The 17,786-nt window shown below is 46.8% G+C and overlaps 2 long non-coding RNA genes across 2 annotated transcripts in view; one reads left to right on the forward strand and one right to left on the reverse strand.

Moving 5' to 3' along the window:
* Positions 1-17,534, reverse strand: part of LOC113624926 (uncharacterized) — a 40,006-nt gene extending 22,472 nt beyond the window's left edge. The window contains exon 1 of the long non-coding RNA XR_003434516.1: positions 16,230-17,534. This is a non-coding gene — a long non-coding RNA (uncharacterized LOC113624926). The remainder of the gene's footprint in view (positions 1-16,229) is intronic.
* Positions 4,299-7,926, forward strand: LOC113624925 (uncharacterized). Its single transcript, XR_003434515.1, has 2 exons — positions 4,299-4,853; positions 7,276-7,926. It is a non-coding gene; the product is annotated as an uncharacterized LOC113624925 (long non-coding RNA).
* Positions 17,535-17,786: the final 252 nt, after the last annotated feature.

Raw genomic sequence — 17,786 nt, forward strand, 5'->3', positions numbered from 1 at the left:
TGTAGCTTTTTCCCTTTCATCACTTTAAATATGTCCTGCCACATGCTTCTGGCTTGCAGAGTTTCTGCTGAGAAATCAGCTGTTAACCTTATGGGGATTCCGTTGTATGTTATTTGTTGCTTTTCCCTTACTGGTTTTAATATTTTTTCTTTGTGTTTAATTTTTGATAGTTTAATCAAGATGAGTCTTGGCATGTTTCTCCTTGGATTTATCCTGTATGGGACTCTCTGGGCTTCCTGGACTTGACTGGCTATTTCCTTTCCCATATTAGGGAAGTTTTCAACTATAATCTCTTCAAATATTTTCTCAGTCCCTTTCTTTTTCTCTTCTTCTTCGGGGACCCCTATAATTCGAATGTTGGTGCATTTAATGTTGTCCCAGAGGTCTCTGAGACTGTCCTCAATTCTTTTCATTCTTTTTTCTTTATTCTGTTCTGCAGTAGTTATTTCCACAATTCTTTCTTCCAGGTCACTTATCCGTTCTTCTGCCACCTATCAGTTATTCTGCTATTGCTTCTTTCTAGAGAATTTTTAATTTCACTTTTTGTGTTGTTCATCATTGTTTCTTTGCTCTTTAGTTCTTCTAGGTTCTTGTTAAATGTTCCTTGTATTTTCTCCATTCTATTTCCTAGATTTTGGATTATCTTTACTATCATTACTCTGAATACTTTTTCAGGTAGGCTGCCTATTTCCTCTTCATTTGTTAGGACTGGCGGGTTTTTATCTTGCGCCTTCAACTGCTGTGTGTTTTCCTGTCTTCTCATGTTGCTTTGAATTCATAGTTTTGAATTCAATTCCATCCCTTACCAGTGTGTGATCTTGGGCAAGTTACTTAACCTTCTGATCTAGACTGTAAATATCAAAAAGGGAGTAACCATTTGTTTACTTTTAATTTTCAGGCATAGTGCATGGTATACAGAAGGCATCCAATAAATTATCGAAGAAATGAACAGACTAAAGGCACCTAGCACAAGTCAGATGTTTAATAAGTATGAGGATCCTCTGCCTCTTTCTTCTCAGTCCACTTTTTAACTTTTAATTTTGAAATAATTGTAGACCCACAAGGAGATGCAAAAATAGTGTGGGGATGTCCCGTGTACCCATCATCCAGCAACCTGCAATGGTGACATTTTACACACCTATAGTGCATTACTGACTGACTGGCACATAGTCTGACCAGTTTCTGCACACACTCACTCTTTTTGTAATATTTGTGTATGTATTGATTTGTATAATCACTGACACATCAAGACACAGAGCTGCCCATCACCACAAAGCAGCTGTCTAGCGCTGCCCCTTTATAATCACACCCTTCCTCCCCTTTCCAAGCCCCTGGCAACCACTTAGCTCTTCTCCATCTCCATAATTTTGTCAATTTGAGAATGTTGAGAATAAATGAAATCATACAGTATCTAACCTTTCAAGATTGGCTTTTTTCACTCAGCATAATAGCCTCATGATACTTCCCAGTGGTTGCATTTATTCGTTCCTTTTTCTTGCCAGGTAGTGTTCCGTGGAATGGATGTACCTCAGTTTGTTCAACCTTCACCTATTGAAGGACACTTGGGTCGTTTCCAGTTTGGGGCTACTACAAATAAAGCATCTTTGAACATTTGCATATAGGACATTTTATGTGAGCATGTGCTGTGAACATTTTATGTGAGAATGTTTTCGTTTCTCTGAAATAAATTCCCGAGATTGAGATTCATGGGTCATACAGCAAGTATATATTTAACATTTTAAGAAATTGCCAGACAGATTTCCAGAATGGCTGTTACCATTTCACATGCTCTCCAAGAGCATATGCAAGACCCAGTATCTCCACATCCTTGCCAGCATTTGTTTTATCGGTATTTTTATCAGCATTTTTTATTTTAGCCATTCTGTGTAGTGGTATCTCATTGTGGTTTTAATTTGCGTTTCCCTAAAAACTAGTGATGGTGAACATCTTTTCATGTGTTTATTTGCCACCTGTGTATTAGTAAAGTGTCCAAGTCCTTTGTTCATTTTCTCATTGGATTATTTGTTGCCTTACTGTTGAGTTTAGAGTTCTTTATTCTGAAAACAAGTCTTTTGTCAGGTAGTTTGCAAATATTTTCTCCCAAATGGTACTTGTCATTTCATCTTTTTCACCGTCTTCTACAGCAAAAGTTTTTAATTTTAATGAAGTCTAATTAGTCTAGTCTTTCCTTTTATGGATAGTGCTTTTGGTGCTGTGTCTAAGACCTCTTCTCCTAACTTTAGATCACAAAGCTTTTCTCCTACGTTCTCCTCTAAAAGTTTCATGGTTTTATAGTTTACATTTAAATCTATGATCCATTTTCAGTTTATTTCTGTATAAGGTGTGAGGTGTAGGTCAAGTTTCATGTTCTTGGCTATTGATGTCCTGTCCATTTGTTTCTGCCAAGTGAGATAATAGCGCCAGGTTCTACAGGAGCCACGGAAGTAAGATACTACCCAGAGGGGCAGGCTGTCTAAACAGCCCCTTGTAAAATTCATCGCCCTCCCCGGGTTACCTAGAATGAGCTCGATGCTACAGAAACCAAACATTTCACCACTGAGTCTTCCTTCTGCAGTCATACTGTGCAACCAAATGCTGTCCATGTTGGGTCCCTGAAGAGTCTCCTGCGGCCCCTTGCACCACCACCTAGAGTGAATTTTTGTTTGAAACAAGAAATGAGCATTGATCATTTCTGTTGCACATGATAAAATACCACTTAAGGGTAGGAAAGGGTGTGTTTTATGGAAACATGGTCCCAGAGGTAGAAAGGGCCCAAAGCAGGAATCCCTTCTATAGCATCTCTGCAAAGAAGGACAATATTTCATTCATCAAATATATTCTGAGCAGCTACTATGTGTCAGGAACTAGGCAATGAAGATGCAGAGTGAAAAAAACAGACATGGTCCCTGCCCTCTACTGGGGAAGGGGGTGGAGTACAGGTAATTACATACACACACACACACACACACACACACACTACTGTATGCCAAAGGCTAGCAACAGAATGCTAAGGCAATATACGGCAGGGATATCTAACCCAGACTTGGGAAGCCTGGCAATGCTTCCTGGAAGATGAGACACTGAACCTGAGGCCTAGTAGATGAATTGCAGAGAGCTGGGAGGAGTGGAGTGGGTGGGATAGGAATGGTAATAAGAAAGAAGACGCTTCCAGGTGAGGGGGAACAGCATGTGCAAAGGCCCAGAGGTAGGAGTGAGTGTGGTGGAGCAGGGATCTAAGCCTCCAGTACTGCTGGTGTGTAAGATGCAGGGGAAAGAACAAGGGATGAGGCTGCCCAGGTCAGACCATGAAGAGCCTTGAAAGTTCAGCCATTTCATGAGGACACCAGGAATCCACTGCAGGGCTCTATGCAAGAGCGTAACAGATGCACATTTGCATTTTAGAAATCTCACTCTGGCAGCATGGAGGCAGGTTGTTGGGAATCTAGGCGGCTGGCGGGGGCGCTGGTTAGGAGACTGTTGCAAGAGCTGATGGAACAAAATGGGGGCAGTGGAGAAGGGTTGATGCATTTACACCAGAGTAGGAGCCAAGGTTTAAGGAGAGAAGATGCAGTTTTAAAGATCTCTTTGAGGGCTTCCCTGGTGGTGCAGTGGTTGAGAGTCCGTCTGCCGATGCAGGGGACACGGGTTCGTGCCCCGGTCTGGGAAGATCCCACATGCCGCGGAGCGGCTGGGCCTGTGAGCCATGGCTGCTGAGCCTGCACGTCCGGAGCCTGTGCTCCGCAATGGGAGAGACCACAACAGTGAGAGGCCTACGTAACGCAAAAAAAAAAAAAAAGATCTCTTTGAGAAATGGAGGGATAAGTTGTGCAGAGAAACAGAGGTGAGTTGAGGGATCAGTGAGGATGGAGCCTTTGCTTGGACACCCCTACTGAGGAAGACCTGGCTTATTCCTTCCCCTTTGTGATCCTCCCATGTTTGATAGGTCTGCCTGAGCAGAACCCTGCTACCCTGTAACTTCCCTGCCTTGACCCAACCTTGGCCCTGAGGGACCACCCTGAACGAGTCCACCTGTGCTGGTCATGGCAGCCCTTTGACTGTTTTAAAGACATGGGTCACATTCTCTCAAGCTTTCTTTCCTCCAATTTATTCACTTCCCCCTTGGCATGGGTTCCTCTTCCGGGTAGTCCCTCCACTCCCCACCTTTAATTTAATCACGTGATGCCCAAACTCTGGATAGAGTCTGATCAGCCAGAAAACAATAAGCATCCCCTCTGGAGCCTGACATTTCTACCTGTAGCATCCCCACACCCCTCTGCCCTTGTCAGGAAGCTGCCTCCCTTCCCTGAACATTTGAGGCAACACCTCCCAGTGGGATCTGTGGTAGCCTGGGCACTGGGGACAGGCCTGGGCCCAGAGCCTCAGCTGGGGAAACAGGTTTGACGAGGCCCTCGCTGCCTCACTTCCGATAGCAAACAAGCCATGCCTGGGAGGACACGACCCAGCCTCACCAGCCAATGGATCTCCTGCCTTTTCTCCTCTGGTGAGAATCAGGGCACCAGCGACTATTCACTGACCGCCGTTGGGTGTGTGGCTTGGTGAGGAAAATAGAGCTGGGACATTGACTCCGTCTTCAGGGACTATGCAGCCTCGTTGGGAGAGAGGATATAGAACGGGTGGTCAGAGACGGGCCTTTACAGAGGAGACAGGGCCACAGCTAGACCTCGAAGGATGGGGGAGTATCAGCTGGTGAGAAGAATAAGGCGATGCAGTAGGACGGCACGGAAAGACACAGAGGTCAGAGGACTGAAGGTGGACCCAGTGAAGGAAAAGAAGACACTCTGGCCAGAGCAGAGACTCTCTATGCGTGAACATTGAGAGAAAATGCTGTAAAGGTAGGTTGGAACCATAGCGGGCTAGACTCTCCTCTAGGTAGGGAGCTGCCGAGGGCTCTTGAACCAAAGAAGGAGATGATTAAAGTGGTGAGTGGTTTGGGGTCTGGGTCTGGCAAAGTTAGCGATGAATCCTGCCCTCTGCTGTGGCCCAGGATGCCCAGGGAGGGTAAAACCCTTCCCGGAAGTCATCCAGGGAACCTAGCTGGCACCTGGCTGGCCTAGTTTTAAGTCCCCTTCGGGTGATCTTTCCAATAGCCTTTCCTAGGGGGATAAAGACAGGGACAACAGTGAACTATTCAAATGAGTGACCTGGGAAGTGCTTTGAGCAGCAACAACAAAGGCTGTAATCTGGGAGCAGAACTGGCTACGTCATCCCGTTGGTCTCTCGGTTACAAATTGTTAAGGATTTCAAGATGGCAACATTGAACCAAGCCTGGGGCCCCTCTAAGCACAGAGTCCTGTGCAACTTTAGAGCTTGCACGCTCATGATGCTGGCTCTGTCTGGGGGTCAAGACGAGAGCAGGTTCTTATCCAAAAGCACACAGTGGGCTTGCAGTGGGGCTCCCACACTCAGAAGGCTCACAGTCAGTCATCTCCCTCTCTGTCCTGGACAGGTGACAGCCCAGCAATCCAGCTCAGGCAGCTTATGGCTCTTGGCCACAGGAAAAGAATAGACCAGGGACAGGAAACCTGAGTTCCCATCTTGATTTTGCTTTCAATCTGATGTAAGAATCACTTAACTTCTGGGTCTTGGTTTTATGGCCCATATGAAGTGTTCAGCAGGTATTGTTTCTCTCCCTTTCCATAAAGAAGCCCCAATTGTAGGACCTCTACCGCATGGCCTCTTGCTGGAGTACTTGAAGCAAAACACAGGTTCCAATGATGGGTCTTGAGTTGCAGAAAGAACTCAGTGAAATGCATTTGTATCTTGGAGAAAACTCCAAATACTCTTTTGCACCCCATACCTTCCAACTTCACTAGAAAAGTCATCTTTAGCCATTCTCCGCCAGAGATGTGTTTGAAGAGATTTCAGGTCTATGCTTGGCTTTTCTGCTGACTCTCTGTAGGACTGCAGGACACTGACTTCCTCTCCCTGTGCCTCAGTTTCCGCTCCTGTAAAATGTGAGAATATGATAAGGTTCTTTTCTGCTCTCAGTTCTGCATTTTCTTGAATCTGTGAAGTAACTGGTCCAGCATTGCATGATGTCATCACATGATGTTGGGATGAACTTCTCTGGCTCTGTCATTAGAAAATAAGCTCACTGAGGTCAAGAATGATTGTGATCTGTCTCTGAACCTCCAGTTCCTGGCACAGCAGTTTGCACTCAACTGAGTGTTGAACGAACAGAGACATCAATGGATGGACGAGGTCTCTGGGTCGGGGGTGGGCATCAGAACAAATGAGCCACGAAGTGAAAACAGAGATATGATCAGAAGGTGAGCCCTAAGGGGAAGAAAGGGAACCAGGGCAACATCGTACGGAGGGAGATTGAGTACTGGCTGACCAACATCTTAAATAACAATACAAAGGAAACAGAAACTTTAAGGCTTAAAGAAAAAAAACACTGGATTTCATAATTAGGAGGTCAGTGGTGACTTCTGAGAGAAGCCAGGCTGCCCAAAGTTAAGGAATGGGTGGGTGATGAAGAAGTGTGAACAGCAGACATAAATGAATCAAGAAATTTTGTGGAAGAGAAAGATACGAAGGTCACAAAGCATTTGGGAAAACTGAAACAAGAAGCATCAATCGTTTATTGGTTTGTTTGCTTTGAGAAAAGGAGAACCAAAACATTTGTTAATCCAGAGGAAGGAGACAGGGAGGAAGAGACTGAAGACTTTAGAGAGTGAGAGAGGAGGCCGTTGATGGATTTATGTCCTTGAGGAGTCAGGAGAGAGAGAGAACCAAGGGCACAGCTCTTTCACCCCCACTCTCTGCCACCTGCAAATGTGACAAGTGTATCAGCGGGTGCTCTAGAGGGAAGCCAGACCTCAGAAGGGGGTTGGGCAAGGTGACTTTTAAGGTGTCCTCCCACCAATTCTATGACCACCGTGTCCATCCATCCTTATTGTGCCACGTGGCCCACAAGCATATGATGGCAGACAACGTGAAGAACATCTTTGAAATACAGTCCAGTGCCCACAGCATCCCCTGATCTACCAACAGCCCTGACTGATCAAACAGGAAATGAGCCCTTGGAGACAAACTCCACGTGTTTTGGGCTGTGGCCCAAGGAGGGAGAGTGGCCGAGTAGGAAAAACACCAGATCGGGAGTCTAGAGTCCAGATCCTGTCTCTCCTTATCACTCTCTAAGCGTCCTTGGGTACTCCCCTCTCTGTGAGTCACAGTCTTCCCTGGAGAAACAGGAGTGTGAGATCAGTGACTGGTTTACTTCTATGTTCTCTGACTCGAGTTTCTTTACAGAGTCATCCTGAAAGAGCTGGCACTGTCTCTGAGGTTCTTGGGCAGTTCTGCACTTCGTGTGATCACCACATACAATGGGCAAAACAGGTCCCGTGAGGGTAAAGCAAATAAGTCCTCCCTGGCAATTCACACTCGTGTCACTGCAGAGCTCACAGCACTGGCACCGGCTCCAACAAGAAAACCCACATGCTTGTCAGTGACATCCTGGACCCTCCCATTTGGGCTGTGGCACCAGCATAACCGAATCATATTTGGCGAAGGAAAGATCCCGTCTGGCTTTGTGCTAATGACACTGAAGAAAAAGTCAGTACTCTTTGGGGGACTGAATTCCTAACTGACTTCCAAGTTCTGAGTTCAGAACTAGGTTTGCCCTTTCTTGACAAAGCTCCCCCAGGATTAAAGGGAGCTGATGTATCTTTGTCATCAAACACATCATGACAAATTAGTCTTTCACTAATTCATCCCAAAATGCATTGAGCAACTGCTTTGTCCATTAAAGGTGTGTGAACCGATGGATGGATGGACAGAATGGATGGATGGTGGATGAGTTCACTCACCAGCTGGGCATGTGAGACAGGGTTTTCTCTCTCACAAGTGACAAAAACTTAAATTTAAGTAGCTTAAGAGAGAATAAAAAAAGAAACGCATTGATTTATGTATCTGAAAACTTATCAAGAGTTTGCAAAAGTTCCTCTTTACCTTGCAGCTCTGCTTTCTTCTGTGTTAGCTTCAGTTTTAGATAGTTTTTTCTCCAGTGGCCAGGCTTACCCCCAGCAGCTCCAGGCTTACATTCTTCTAGCTTTGCAACCCCAAAGGAAAGAGTGCCTTGCCTCCAGGAGTGCTAGAAAAAGTCCTCAAGAGGATTTTCACTGGCTCAGCGTGTGTCGTGTGCTCATCCCTGGACAGATCCTGTGGCCAGGAGGGTCCAGTGCTGAGTCTGAGTCCTGGGCATACCCACAAAGTCTAGAGGTGATGTCAGCCCCAAAGAAACCCCACAGACTGAGAGTGAGGATAGAAGAGAAGAGAATGGATCCCCGGCAGGCAAAGTCCTCAGATGCCCTCTCACTGGGTAACTAAATATAAGGCAGTCCCTTTGCCACTTAGAACCTCTCACTTTCCTCCCCGGTCAACCTCAACACACAGGCTTGTGATATGAAGGCCCTTTGAGAAGGTGGGGAGTATTTTTCTCACTGGTCATTTATTAACAACCATCACAGTTCCTCCTCCCTCTTAAAGCTTCCCCCAACATCTTGGCCTCCAGACTCTTCCCTTTTCTGACCTAGGCCACTTAACATTTCGTGTCATCCAATGGGACAACTAATCATTCGGTGTATCTGGAGCAGAAACAGTACCTAGACTTTTGTCTGGCCCAACAAGAAAGAGTGCCGTGAATAAGACCCTCTCTCCCCACACAGGAAACTTACAATCTAGTCAGTGACAAATCTTGCATTGTTCTCTAGTTGCTCTGTGTGGAAGTCTCATCTCCAAAACAGAACTACCGGCTCCGTGTGGGCGAGGCCAGGCCTCACCCTTCTCTCCTGTCACCCACATCCCTCCAGGCTGTCTCACCTTGAGTGGACCAGTCATGGGGCCTTGGAGCCCCCAGCAGTGAAAGTGCTGGAAGGCTGACATGCTAAAGGACACTCATGTTCCCAGCGGTCAGGACAGTCCTCCTCTTTGCCACCTCACACCGCACGCCCTGCTTCCCACGCCACCTCATCCTGGGCCCTCGGTCACCGCATCATAGTCACCCTCACCCCCAGCTTAACAGTGACTTCCGTCTTTGGTTCTGAAGTCACTGGAGCTGTGTGGCCCTGGCTGTCCTTTGCATCCAACCATTTCCAAGCCAAAGGGAGGAAGGATCCTTGTCTAATCTGTATCAGACCATCCAACAGAGTGGCAGCTTCATGATCTGCTCCTGCAGTCAACAGATATGTTCTCAGCATCCACCGCTCTGTGCCCAGAACATGTGCTGGGTTAAGTGGTGAATGGCGGGCAGGGCTCTGTCCTCCAGGAGCTCACACACCAGCAGGAAAGACCACTGGCCCCTCACCCAACCCTGGGAGAGGTTTTCATGCTCCCTAGTGATCCCTCCTATCCATTCATCGGAATGGGGATGAAAGGAACTTGGTACAAGTAGCCAGGTGTCTTGGTCATGGTACAGGGGAGTAGGGAGGAGAGGAATGGAGTGGCCTCATGATGGGTGACTCAAAGCGGTCCTTCTGTGTCATTTGTCAATCAGGTCCCTGGACTAAACCCAAACTCACTCTCCCTCACCTACTGCCCAGTAGGTGTTGGGGTAGCCACTGGCCACATGCTGGGGCATCTTGGCTTTGGCCTTAGCCATTTTTTTTAATTGGGGTATAGTTGTTTTACAATGTTGTATTCGTTTCTACTGTACAGCTAAGTGGAGTTCCTGTGCTATACAGCAGGTTCTCATTAGTTATCTATTTTATATATATTAGTGTATATATGTCAATCCCAATCTCCCAATTCGTCCCACCTCCTTCCCCCTTTCATGTCCATATGTTTGTTCTCTACATCTGTGTCTCTATTTCTGCCTTGCAAACTGATTCACCTGTACCATTTTTCTAGATACCACATATATGTGTTAATATACAATATTCATTTTTCTCTTTCTGACTTACTTCACTCTGTATGACAGTCTCTAGGTCCATCCACGTCTCTACAAATGACCCAATTTCGTTCCTTTTTAGGGCTGAGTAATATTCCATTGTATATATGTGCCACATCTTCTTTATCCATTTGTCTGTCAATGGACATTTAGGTTGCTTCCATGACCTAGCTACTGTAAATAGTGCCGCAGTGAACATTGGGGTGCGTATGTCTTTTTGAATTATGGTTTTCTCTGGGTGTATGCCCTGTAGTGGGATTGCTGGATCATATGGTAATTTTATTTTTAGTTTTTTAAGGAACCTCCATACTGTTCTCCAAAGTGGCTGTATCAATTTACATTACCACCAACAGTGCAAGAGGGTTGGTTCCCTTTTCTCCAAACCCTCACCAGCATTTATCGTTTGTAGATTTTTTGATGATGGCCATTCTGACTGGTGTGAGGTGATACCTCATTGTAGTTTTGACTTGCATTTCTCTAATGATCAGTGATGTTGAGCATCGTTTCATGTGCCTCTTTGGCCTTAGCCATTTGTTTAAGGCAGCCACCAGGACTCTCCTGGGAGGTGCCTGTGCCCTACTACTTACCCCAGTGTGCCCAAGTCTGCAGTGGGTACACTCGGAAAGCCTTGCTTCCCTCACATCTTTCGAATCAGCACAGGCCTGAGTGCTAGAGAGCAGCTCAAAGGACAGCTCATGGACAAGTCTAAAGTGAAATAAAGCAGCCAAACTGAACTGAGCCAAACTGAACGACCCTCTCCTAGGCACACAGGAATTGATTTGTTTTTTAAAGGAGGAATATTTCCTGATCCATCTGCTCTTCACTGAGTATCCCTTGAACTCCCAAAGGTGAGGCTTTCCCTGGCAAATTTCTGCTCTTATCGCCTTTGAACTCATAGGTGAAATTAATCCCGGGATCCCAGTCCCCTTCTCTCTCCCCCCACCTCTTCTTTCTGACATTAAAATCTGTTTCTGCCTTTCATATCCACACAGGAGGGGGCAGAGCTCCACTAATGAATGTTTGAGAAGCCCTTTGAGATCCTGGATGAAAGGCACCTTATAAAATACAATAAAAAATAATAGGAGTAATTACTAGCTGGGCTAATCCCTGTAGGATAATTTGAGAGCTTTCCTCAGGCAGATTCCGAATTCATGCAGAAACACATGGGTTCACGAGGCAAAACTAATTTGAGAGCTCGGGGGCCATTGCTATGCTTCTCCCATTCTAGGATCGTGTACTAGAATCTTTCTGAAACCTGAGGTGCACTGCAGCGGGCCAGAGCTGGAAAGGATCTTTGAGATGATCTGTCTAACCTCTTTGGTGTGCAGATGATGCCGGTGAGGCCCAGAGAGGCGAGGTGACCAGCTCAAAGTTGCACAGCAAGTGTGAGAGCTACAGCTCTAGAGGTCCAGTCTCTGGATACCCCAATTCGGGGGCTCCTGTTACCCCACTCTCAATCAATAACACACCCTTTCCCATCTCTGTATACTGATCACCTTCTCTTGCACAGCAGAGCATTGGAATAAGAGTCAGATAGAGCTGAGTATGAATCCTAGCGTATGAAAGACAATAGCAGACAAGTAAGCCTCAGTTTCCTCATGCATAAAATGGGAATAATGATGCCTTCCTATAGAGGTGCTGTGAGGAGCCAGTGGGAAATGCACACAGGAGCACCTGGCATGGAGCACGTGTTCAGTTAATGCTGCTTGAACGAATGCTCCAAGAATGAGCCTGGCAGTGCCAGGGTTTGACCTACAGTCCTTGTTTTATACAGCTATGTTCAGTCTGTATTTAATGAGCACCTACTATGTGCTGATCTCTATGCTAAGCTCTCCAGGACGCTATCTCATTCAATCATCATCACCATCCCCATGAGGCCAGCAGTGTCAAATCGAGGTTCGGGGAGGTTAGCTAACTTGTGCAAGGCCACACAGCTGAAGAAGAGGCAGGACTTGAACCCGTGCTCCCAGCCACTATGTAACACTGCCTTCCCTTACAAAAAGAGGCATGAACATTGTTGTAACCACAGTGGAGCCCGCAAAGGAGTCTCTGCTGTGATACAGGAAAGGAGTGATGGAGGGGCCGGGAACAGTAGTAGCCTAACATGATCCACTGAAGCACTTTTACCTTCAAGGTTATGAAAGTAACGCTCTTCTCCTTACGTCAGATTATTTATTCTGAGCGCCGCACTGATGCAAGCCACACGATCTCCCTCAGGAAGGGCAGTTAGTAGCTGTAGCTGAATTTGGAATCAAGAAATCTTGGGACTTCCCTGGCGGTCCAGTGGTTCGGAGTCTGTGCTTTCACTGCCGAGGGCTCGGGTTCAATCCTTGGCTGGGGAACTAAGATCCCACAAGCCGTGAGGTGCAGCTAAAAAAGAAAAAACAACAACTAGATTCGGGTCCTGGATCTGCTCCGAAAAAAAAAAAACTAGATTCGGGTCCTGGATCTGCTCCTTAGAAGCCAAGTACCTTAAGCACTCTGCCTTCAGAGTCCCGTGCTCCTGGTCTGTATAACAAGGATAACTCTTCCCACTTTACCCCTCCAAATGGGCTCTTTGGAGTCTCAAGTGGGAATGAACATGGAAGTACTTTGTCAGTTGCAACCTTCTGTACGAATGTAAATCATTGCTGTTACTAGTGATAGTTTTAAGCCTTTCAATGTGATAAAGCAAGTGGCTAGGGTCCCAGGCTGGTGGCGGACTTCAGGAAGACTGACTCAACACAGCTGGCAGGCAGGGGACAATATGCATTACCGGTCTTCGAAGGACAGTTTAGTGCATTCAGAGCTCAGATTATTTGATTGGAAGAGGGCACTTTAGGGGCCCAGCCCTTTGAAATTCAATTGTAAACCTAATGGGTTCCATTTATTTCAGGTTTCATCTTTTTCCCAGATGAGACCCAAGGTCAGAACCTGTTGTTTCACATTCTCTGCTTCTGTATGTGTGGAAGAAACCAGCCCCTGTGAAAGGCCACTCACTGGGTGAGGCCGGCAAAGGAGGAAAGGAGCTGATGCGAGCGTTGTTAATCACTCCCGGGTGATTTCTTCATCGATGAAGACTTTCCCGAATACCACCTAGAAACTAGAATAACCAGGACTGTGCCCTTTTGAACTACCCTCCTCAGGATGGATGGCTCTGAGTCACCCTCTCCAGAGATTTCCAGGGCTGATCAAGACTGTCAGAGCTAAAGGGAACTCCCAAGTTGCCCTCTTCCAGCCTTTGGGCCTCTTGGAGAGACAGCCGTCTGACACCCCAGAGACGGTGTGCTCACTCCCTCATGTTGTTGGACACTCTCCAGCCACCATCTGCCTCCAGGTGATTCTCTCTCACTGCAGATGGGGTCTCCAGCACCACTGGTATCATGTCAACTTCAAGACACCCCTTCCCAAGACTAAATTCCCCATATTAGAGGGCAAACCAAAAGTACAACCAAAAGTGCATGGCTTTAGGCATCAGAAAGAAAGGCCTGAATTCAAACCCTGGATCAATAACTCATCAGCTGTGTGACTTTGGGAAATTTAATTAACCTCTCTGACCTTCAGTGTGCTTATCTTTAAAACAAATAATAATCATCAGTACCTTTCTGGATTGTTGTTAGGATCCAAACTAACATAGAGAACGTGCTTGCACATAGTAGGCATTCAATAAGCAGTAGTCTTTATATGGCAAGACTCATTCATTTTAGAAAACATGTATTGAGGGTTTACTTTGTGCCAGGTGCTCTGCCGGGTGCTGCACACAGGAGAGCAGAAAAGAGGAGTGGAAAGAGAATGGGCTTTGGTGTCAAAGACCTGCGTTCTAATCCAAACTCAACCATTTACCAACCTGGTAACCTTGGACAGTGGACTGACTGAGCCTCCCTGGACCTCCCTTATCTCATCTCCGCACAGGGATGGTGTGGGTGTTAAATGAGATGATGTACATCAAGTGCTGAACCCAGGTCCTCGCTCGGCATGAATGCTGAGTAAGTGGGAGCCGCACTGCAAGATTCAGGGATGCTGAGTACGTGAAGAAGTTAATGCAAAGCCGAGTTCAGGCAGGACAGTGGATATTTTATTATGTAGAAGTTAAAGTAATCTTATTTAATGTTATGGTTCCTGACACTGTTTGGACTGTTTCCTTTGTCTACTTATTTTCCCAGGGAAATAGACTCTTGAATATAGAGGGACAAAGTCCTGTCCCTTTAGCTTTGCCGTGTTGTCTTTGAGAATAGAAGGGGGTCAAGGCTGGGGTGCAGGGCCAGCTCCATCCAGCTTCCATTCAGAGCGGAGAAACTAAGGCAGAAGATCAGTCGTGTAGGCAGGACATCAGGGAGGGGAACGGGGAAGAGGGGGCAGAAAACTCAGTAGGCACAAGGGCTCCCTGGCCCTACAAACACAGGGCAGGGACAGCACTGAGACCTCTGAGCCCATCCCTGGGGGTCATGCCCAGCTCAAGAACTGCTCAGGGCTGGGTCCATCCATCCAGGGCCTCTGTGGAGCTGAGAAAGGCAGCAGCTGACAGAGACATCATACTAATCCTAGTCTTTTTTTTTTTAATATTTTTTTTGATAAGGACCATTTTTAAAGTCTTTATTGAACTTGTTGCAATATTGCTTCTGTTTTGTGTTTTCGTTTTTTGGCCACGGGGCATGTGGAATCTTAGCTCCGCAACCAGGGATGGAACTTGCACCCCCTGCACTGGAAGGCGAAGTCTTAACCACTGGGATGCCAAGGAATTCCCAATCCTAGTCTTTCTTCGTTTGAGCCACTGGACCCGGGAGAAGCCAGGGGGAAGGAAAAGAACAGTTTCATTTTGTCCCTATCCTGGAATATCCACGCAAAGTGCCTGTCCTGCTTCTGTTTCAGGTAATATGGTAAAGGAAAGCCGCGCTTCTCAACCTATGTAAGTCCTCTGGGGTTGTATAAAAATGTAGATTCTGATTCTGTGGGTCTGGGTGGAGCCTAAAACTCTGCATCTCTAAAGAGTTCCCAGGTGATGCTGAGGCTTCCCTGAAACTCTCTGCCTATGAAACATATCAAAATGTTAGAAAAAAAATCTTTAAAAAACATATTTTTAAATCAGTGGAAGAGACTTCAAGGAAGGGGAACCTAAGGCCAGGAGTGAAGCCGGCCCCCAGTTCAAGTGGATGCATGTAAAGAAACGGTCACATTCTCTGGGGGACCCTGCACAGCCTCGTGACCTAGAACTGCTATGCGTAGAACTATGCTAGGAATGGGGGAGGGGTGACACTCGGCATTAATTCTGTACCCACGCAGGCTGGGGAGTCACACTGGAGACCCCTCCACGCAAAGCCAGGATTCAGGAAGGGCTATATCCTGAGGAAAACGGTGAGAGATAAGAACAGCAACCACACAACAAAAGAAAAACAAAAACAAGGAAAAGTGTCTGTGCCAGACTTGATTTGGGGTAGTTGGAGAAAAAAATTGTCCTCTGAGATTTGAGGGCTACTGGCTGACCCTTGCTTGACCAAGCAGGAGTCTGAAATGACATGGGAGTGTGGTCTTAAAACTCCCCTAAATTATCCTTTCAATTTCAAGTGGACCCTGGTCTATTTTATGTCCTGATGCCCAGTGGAAGCAATCACAAGTCCTCCTGCAGGAATGTACCTCAAGCCAACCGTACAGTATTATCATAGGATTCCCCCACAAAAGGGCCTCACAGTCCAAATCTCAACGCATCCAAGGAAACAGACCACCACGCGTGAGAGGCAGCAGAAAACAGCACTCTGTAGAATCAGACCCACAAAGACTTCAGATATTGGGATATAGACGATTGAACAATAATGTTAATATGTTTAAAGAAATAAAAAGAAAATTAAAAGTGAGTAAAGAGTAAGAGACTATAAAAACGACCAGGAAGATTTGAAAAAATAATCAAAGTGCCTACTAATGATGATTACGTTTCCCTAGCTTCCTATATTGAAGGCAACACATTTTCTATTAGAAAAAAGTTTGGAACGTGCCCATCCCCTCCCTGGCCATTAAATGCAGCCTGTTCACACCTGTCCTGTGTCAGCAGCCGGGAATGTTATTGCAAATATTTTTCCAGAATCATCCCTCTGCCTGGCCCATCCTGTCTTGGGCTACTCCTCCTAGCTCTGGGATTCCCCGGCTTCCTTCTCCAGTTCCCAGATCCTACTTCTGGCCCTCCTCCTTATTTAGGTGACACATCCAGACAGTCCCTGGGTCCCCTCCCAACTCCACATGAGCCCCTCTTTCACAGTGGGACCCTCGGTCCCAGTGTGAGGGGTTGCAAACGTGACGGTGCTAGCAGCGGTTATAATCTCACCCCATTCTACCACTACCGCCTGCTTACCTGTTTACAAAGCACCTTTCACGTCCGCCAGAGCACTATCGTTCTCACAAACAGAGAAGAAGGCTCACAGCCATCATCAAGTGTCTAGAAGTCAACAGAACCAGGATACAAAATAGGACTCACTCCTGTGCTCCCATCTTGGCCCCGCGCTCGTTCTGCTGCTTCACAGCTGCCTCCAATTACAGCAATGCTCAGTCACCAACCAGCGCTTTCTGCTCCCTTATTATATCAAACCCTTACCAGCCTTCACTGATTGATCTGAACTGACATTTCCTTAGTCTTACCCAGTTGGTTGGGAAATCTCTGCGTCATAGCCAAATATATATTTATGGGCAAGAAAATGTTAATTTAGGTCCCATCTAGCTGAAGATAATCTGTCTCTGGCTACAATCAGTGGAGACATAAGGACAAGTTGGCTCAAGTAAGAGTCAGTGAAAGCTTAGCAGAGAAGAGGTGTGGGAGTGAGCCAGGGTCCCATGCAGATTCCCTTCCCCGTCTCAAGGCGGTATCTCAAAATCCCACAGAAAAACATTTTATTTTACTCCCAGAAACATGAAAGACCATGATACATGACAGTATGGGTATATACTACAGATACTAGGCAAATTGTGAAATTTCAGTTAGGGTTCTGTTAGTTTTACTCCTGGGAGATTTTCCAGCCAGAAACTGAAAAGGAAATTTATGGGCGCCCTCTTGTGGGCATATCTAGCACTGCAGGGCCACCCCCAGCCACCCCTGCGCGTGGCGGGAGTTGACGGAGGCAGGCGCTGTTCTGTCTGCATTCGCGGAGTCTGCATTCTAGTGGAGCCAGGTGGGGAAAGGAACAAGCAGGTAAATGGGCAAGATCCTTTCTGATAGTGAAAGAACATAAAATAGGGTGACGTGATAGAGAGTGCCTGGGTGGAGGGGGTCTGAGTAGGGGGTACCAGTTGTGTGTTCAGGGAAGGTGGCTAGGGGAGGGGATGGCTGAGCTCAGCCCCCAAGACAAGAAGTTACCGACCACGAGGAGATCAGGGACTAGCGTCCCAGGCAGTGCAAAGGTCTGGAGGCTGAAACGAGCTCAGAGTATCTGAGCACAGAGAAACCAGTGCGGCAGGTGACGCAGAACAAAGAGAAGACCACCAGGCAGTCAGGGCAAAGGAGGAGGCATCTCTGGGAACACCCACCTCATGCAGGTGGGAAAACGGGGTCTGTTGTACGTTTTCAGAACATCTGATTCTCACCCCGGCATCCGCCCCCCCATACCAGGTCCTTCAGCAAATCTAACCAGCTCCGACCGTCCACTTGCCTCCTCTCTACAGCCACCCGCAGCCCATTGTCCTCCTCTCCTACAGCAGCTTCCTAATGGATCTCCTTGCATCCTGCAAGGCATTCTCCCCTCAGCAGAAAAGTGATCCTTTAACTGTAAATGGATAGTAGCCCAACCTTGCTTAGAACTCTTCAATGACTGTGCATTTAGAATAAACCCAACTCAGGCCGTCCTTCTCCCTCCCTCCCTCTGCTCCAGCCATAGTAGACGCTTACCTCTTTTCTGCCACAGGGCCTTTGCACTTGCGG

The sequence above is a fragment of the Aethalodelphis obliquidens genome, unplaced genomic scaffold, assembly GCF_003676395.1.
Source record: "Aethalodelphis obliquidens isolate GAN/ISIS:26980383/991018 unplaced genomic scaffold, ASM367639v1 scaffold14, whole genome shotgun sequence".
Taxonomy (NCBI): Eukaryota; Metazoa; Chordata; class Mammalia; order Artiodactyla; family Delphinidae; genus Aethalodelphis; species Aethalodelphis obliquidens.